Source organism: Electrophorus electricus, unplaced genomic scaffold (genome assembly GCF_041902795.1).
Source record: "Electrophorus electricus isolate QZ-2024a unplaced genomic scaffold, ASM4190279v1 Scaffold33, whole genome shotgun sequence".
Classification (NCBI taxonomy): Eukaryota; Metazoa; Chordata; class Actinopteri; order Gymnotiformes; family Gymnotidae; genus Electrophorus; species Electrophorus electricus.
In genome coordinates, this window is record NW_027658616.1 from 738,159 (window position 1) to 744,158 (window position 6,000).

The following is a 6,000-nucleotide window of genomic DNA, read 5'->3' on the forward strand; positions in this document are numbered from 1 at the left end:
AATCATTCAGTGCTGGGTTTTTGATAAAGTTTTGAGCCAAGCTCCTAGCCGGTAACTCTGGGTATTGAGGTCTGTGAGCCCTTGTGCTATGCCTCTTTTCTGTTCTGCGAGGGTGTCAGTGTTTTTACACGTCCCCTCCCTTCTCCAGTTTTCCCCTCTCGAGTCTGTCTCTCTCCTGAGGCTTCCCTTAGCCATTCAAGTTTCTCCCCGTTTTCTGGTTTTGTTTGGGAGCTTTTAGTTCGAGTTTTCCCCAGTGCATCGGGGTTGCCATTTCTTTCCGTGGCGTTCTTTGTTCTCCCCTTTTCCACGCTCACCGAGGTGTTTCGTTTTTTCCTCTTGTTTTGCTTGATCCAAGCTCTAACTGTTCTGCACACGAGCCCACCATTGTTAGAGTGTGGCTGCTTACCCAGTAAGCTATTGGTGTCCTCACCTAGCTGACCTGGATTCAAAACCACCTTACAAAGTCCAGGCCTTGGTTATTCTAAGCTTAAAATGAAAACGACAGAAAAAGGTAAAATCATTTCAAGTTTGGTTTATTTGTCGCATACATAGTCATACACAGTATAACTCACAGTGAAATGGTTGAGTGCTCTGTCCAATCTGAGGAAAAAGAAAAACAGGGGTGCATAGAGAAATATATTCTATATATATACAAAAATATATTAATAGTGCATGTACAATATATATATATATATATATATATATATATATATATATATATATATATATAGTTTATATGTACAATGTATATATGGATATTTATATATGTATGTACAGAATGTACAGTCCCATCTTGCAATTGACATATTTACAGTTATATTTTACATGGTGGTAATTGAACATATTACAGTTATATTGAACATATTACAGTTATTTCTATTACATATTACAGATTTTGACATGAACAGCTGATCATTTTTTTGTTTTTATTCCTCTTAAAGTTTGAATGTTCAGATTGTCAGTTCTTACAGGTCATAGCTGATCATTAGATAAGTGTATTGGGTTGCATTAATATAAATGTAAAGATCAAAAAAACAAAACCCCACAGTGTAGCTTAAAATAGAGAATAATTCTGTAATATTCCTTTATGTACAACACAATTTCAAATGACCTTATTAACAAACCAGTAAAGACAGGACGAGAAGCAAAGGTCACTTACACGTATTAAATCTTGAAGCAAACAAACTGCAGCTGCAAGTGCCACACTGCCATCCAGTTCCACTCTCTGGTCTGGCGACGGTCATATTACAGGAGCAACGAGAGGCTGCCAACAGTTTCTTTTAGCTTGTCTACTGAGACGGTGAAACTGGCCAACCAGGTGAAAAGCATTGTGAAGGAGAAACGACTTCGACTGCCGACGTGGGAAAGTAGCAGTCAGAGCAGGTCTATTGGAGCAGTGCGATGGACTCTGCCCAACAATGGGCTGCAAGCCCACATCTCTGCACATAGCAACAGTATGTGGTTCCTAGGTGCCCAGTCGGCTAGTTTTAAAGTTCAATTCAAATATTAAATAAAAATGCAGACTTCAGAATTGGTTAAAGAGCATAACTGTGCACGTACTTTATTGTAGGTTAACATTAACACGCATTATTGAGGCACCCTCTGGAGAATGTCTAAAAATCAGAGAACCCACATTTTCATACATTTTTCAGTAGTGGTTATGTATTCACCCCACATTCCTTTACATATTTGCGTTTGTCTTCACGTCCATTGCATCCAAACCATACATTTGTCAATATATGCAAAGTAATATAAAACACCCACACCAGTTGGAACCTCTTAACACCACATTCCAAGAGATTTCTCTTGACCTTATCCTAAAGAGATGGTCCTGAGCCTGATGGAAATAATATCTCATACTTGTAAGTGTGCTGGAGCCTATCCACCATCCTTTGCAGAAGCCTGCAGAGGCCTTTACAGAGGCCTCTGCCCTGTACACAAATCATTCTGAAAGGACACATACCATTCTGTGATTATGTTATTAATATGTCTAATTCAATGTTAAACCTCTGTTCTCTTTTTATTACCTCAAGCACCAGACCTGAGGAATTTGCACGGTCTCAAGGAGTGCGTGAAGTTTATCGCTCAGTGGAAACAAGAGGTGGAGCGTGTCTGTAAGCCTGACGAGGGCGCTGCAGCTGCATCCAGTAGCAGTAATGACTGCGGTGGAACCGTACACCCCCACACTGTTGCCAGCACATTTTTCAGTGGGCCAGCCGTCTCAAAGCTGTTGATACATTGTTCAGTCCACGTGAAGGGCAGCAGGAGAGAGGAAGTGAAGAGAGGACCTAGGCAGTGAAGGAGACCAAGCAGAGAAACACTGAATGGGCTAAAGAACTCCAGACAGTCTCAGAGCGGTGCGGCATGATGAGGGCAGAGTTGGCACAGAATTTCAGGCAGCTGGAGCTTAAGAAGAAGCTGGAACCCATGCTGCCTGTCCTGGACTTCATCGCATGGTCTCTACTCAAACATAACCAGGATGTAGTTTCACAGCTTTGGGTCCTCAGTAAACAGCGATCCTGGAGAACTTCAAAATCCATTCCAAATTCATTGTGGAACTGGATCTGCAGTGCTGTGGATGAGGTCACATTGGACCCCATGACCAAACATGCGTGGCTGCTGCTGTCTGATGACTGTAAGAGGGTTCAGGAGTACCTGACTAAGATGAAAGTTCAGTTCACCTCCCAGCGCTTTGACACTTGGCCCTGTGTGCTGGGCTGGGAGGACTTCTCTTCCAGCTGTCTTTCTATAACTCACAAATCTAGACATTTATTGGAAACGTCCGGGAGAAGCTGTAACCCCTCTTTGTACGGCTAGATGGCCGCACTCTCATGACACTGCACTCATCAAAAGCAGCACCAGAGACGCACTGAGTCATATTCCCGAACGCACCTCTCAGGCCAGCTTATTTGCACATTTTGTCGTAAAACTTAAGATGTCTGTTTTATTAAATTACCAAAAACTTTTTTTCAAAATCAAAGTATTTGTAGCTACAGAAAAACATGGCTAATCACAAAAATGAGAAATAACGTCACTGATATTTGCAACATGTGTTTCTAACATGCACAGGCTCTTGAGGAGCACCTAAACCCTCACACAGGGGTGTCTGCTTGTCATAGTACTGTAAGGAAGGGCTTTGGCGAAACAGGCCACAGAAAGCAGCATATGAGAATCCACACAGGTGAAGAACCCTTTAGCTGCCCAGTATTTCAGAAGCAGTTTGTGCAGGCGGGTAATGAGCCGCATTCGTACCCATTCATATAGGATGTTGGGAGCAAAACGGTTAAAGACTTGAAAAGTATGTTAACAATCAGTTAACAATCAGATTACTGTTGTTAGGTTGTTAACAATAGAGTAATAAATGGCTAATATGCTTCTTCCCAGTTATGCCTTTGCTTGATCTATTTTGGTCTGATTTGGTGCTTGTCTGGGCAAGTGTGATAAAAAGTATTTTTTCGTTTGTTTTTCATTTAGTTCCTTTTTATATCGTGTTCTGTTCCATTTTATATGTTGTCTATTATCCCTTTAAAGTCTGTCAAATTAATCAAATGTGAAGATTTCACTCTGTTCAGATTTGATTGAAAAAGAGACCAACCACTCCCTGCATCTTTCATTTTGCATATACAGTGCATTTGCAGTTAACCGTTTCTTGTTTGTATTAATCGCGTGTGATTCTTGTGAGTGCCGTTAGTGTTCTGTGTTAAATGTTAATAAATGTACGTCCCAGACGTTGGAGTCTGTGCGTCCTGCCCCTCACCCTGCGGCACTCGGGCCACCCCTCGTTACGCTACTGTTGTAACTCAAGAGCGAAGCACCATTTTAAAGTCTGGTTTCCTTTCTCTGTCTCACTTTCTGAAATTTTTATGTCTGTGTTTTTTTAAACTTAAAAATAGAAAGGATATTAAAACTCCCTTTCACTTAATGGCCTCTCATCCAATGAGCTGTTAGAGAAAGTAATGATAGTTAGATGAATATGTTTATAGATTTCACTCCGAGAACGTTGTCTGAGGTTAATATTGTACAGTTCATGATGCCCAGGGTTGCAATCAGCATGTTTAACAGTGATGTGCCACACAGTTGTCTGTGGTGTTCTCTATGACCATCACAGAGCATCACACATAACTGGTAAAATTGTATCTCAATTAGTATATTTGTATATTATACTATTGCAGCAGCATAACTTTATGATGCAATTAAAAAACATTCCCCATCCCTCTGAATGCCAATCACATTACATATCTGGGTATTAGATTCTCTCTGCAGTTGTCAGTTATTCAAATTTAATATCATTCCAGTTTTTAAAACAATAAGTGACAAACTTCATTGATGGACAAATTTGCCCCTTATACTCTTTGGAAGAATTGCAACAATTAAAGTGATAATGCCTAAGATAAACGATTTGTTTTCAATTATTGCTATCCAGCTCCAGCAACCTGGTTTAAACCTTTGGACACCATCATAACTGGAAAAATAAATTACAAAGAATCAAACTCACAATGATACAGAACTGTAGTTGATTATTGCAAATAAACTACAATATGTAATACAATGGATTAAACCCAGTATATCAGACAGAATATGGATAGACATAGAACAAACATTATGCAGAGATATAAAAGTCAGACTTACCATCAAGCAAATCAATTAAAAACATCCATGTTTCAACTGTTTGACAGAGGCCATAACTCTAACAGCCTGGTGGAAATTCCACAAGATAACAAAGAACTATTCATTCTCGTATTTGGAACAATCAAGACTTTACCTTCAACAACAACAAAAATTATTAAACTTTACACCTTGGATAGAAAAAGGCAAACATATTCCTCATAACACTACTTTCATGTCACTTCCACAAGTATCCCAAAAGTATGATATAGTAAGCACCCAAATGACCAGCAACACTAATCTACAATGCATTCACTACAAAATAATGCATGGAGTACATTATACTACACATAAGATGTTTAAAATTGGTTTCATGGACCAGCCCCTTCATACATGAGGTCAATGGTCAAAGCCCGATCTGTACCTCGAGTACTTCGAACCTCAAGTACGGCTCGGCTTGAAATACCTTGCTTCGGGTCTCATGGACGACAAGCATCGAGACTATTTTCTGTCCTGGCTCCAAGATTGTGGAATGAACTCCCGCTTGCTGTCCGGACAGCAGAGTCCTTTGCAGTCTTCAAACCCAGACTGAAGACCCATTTATTTGCAGAATATTTAAAGGACAACTGACACTGCTCCCTTATTGACTGACCAATTTAATACTTATTGTAGGGCATTTATGCTTTTTAACAAACTCTAGCACTTATTGTTTATAGCATTTATCATTGTTTAAGACAGACCTTATGTATTTTGCACTTCTAAGTATTAGCATTTATCCCTGTATTCTACAGTATTCTTGTTCATTGGTATGTTTAATTCTAACCTACTATACTGTACTTGGACATATTCTATGAGTAAATGACAAAGCACTTTTGTAAGTCGCTCTGGATAAGAGCGTCTGCTAAATGCCGTAAATGTAAATGTAATTGTTTCACAAGCTCAGCAATCCTACTTACATACTGTCACGATACGGCCCCTGCTTCCAAACGTCTCCTTGCTTGTATGTGTGTGTGTCAGTTAGGTGAGTAAGCGACTGCAGTGTCCTGGACCTGAATGCCTTTGAGAGGCAGGTGGAGCTGGTCCTCCATGGGGATTCTCCCTTGGGGGGGCTTTCAGAGAAGCGTCGTTGTCCTATGAGGACACTCCCTCCGTGAAGTCTCGCAGCCCCAGAACTTAAAGCGCCTACGCCTAAGCCTCGTAAAGACAAGGAGGCAACGTCACCAGTGCCCACCCCTGAAACGGACAAATCAGCTGGTGCGCTTCCGGACCTGCGGGCGACAAATCGTGAGCAGCCGCCTCCACCCAAGTCATCGAGGGAAGATCCCGCCCAGCCGGTCCAACCCAGCCGAAGATAGGAAGACTGGCTGGAGCTCCTGATGATAACTTCCCTGGACT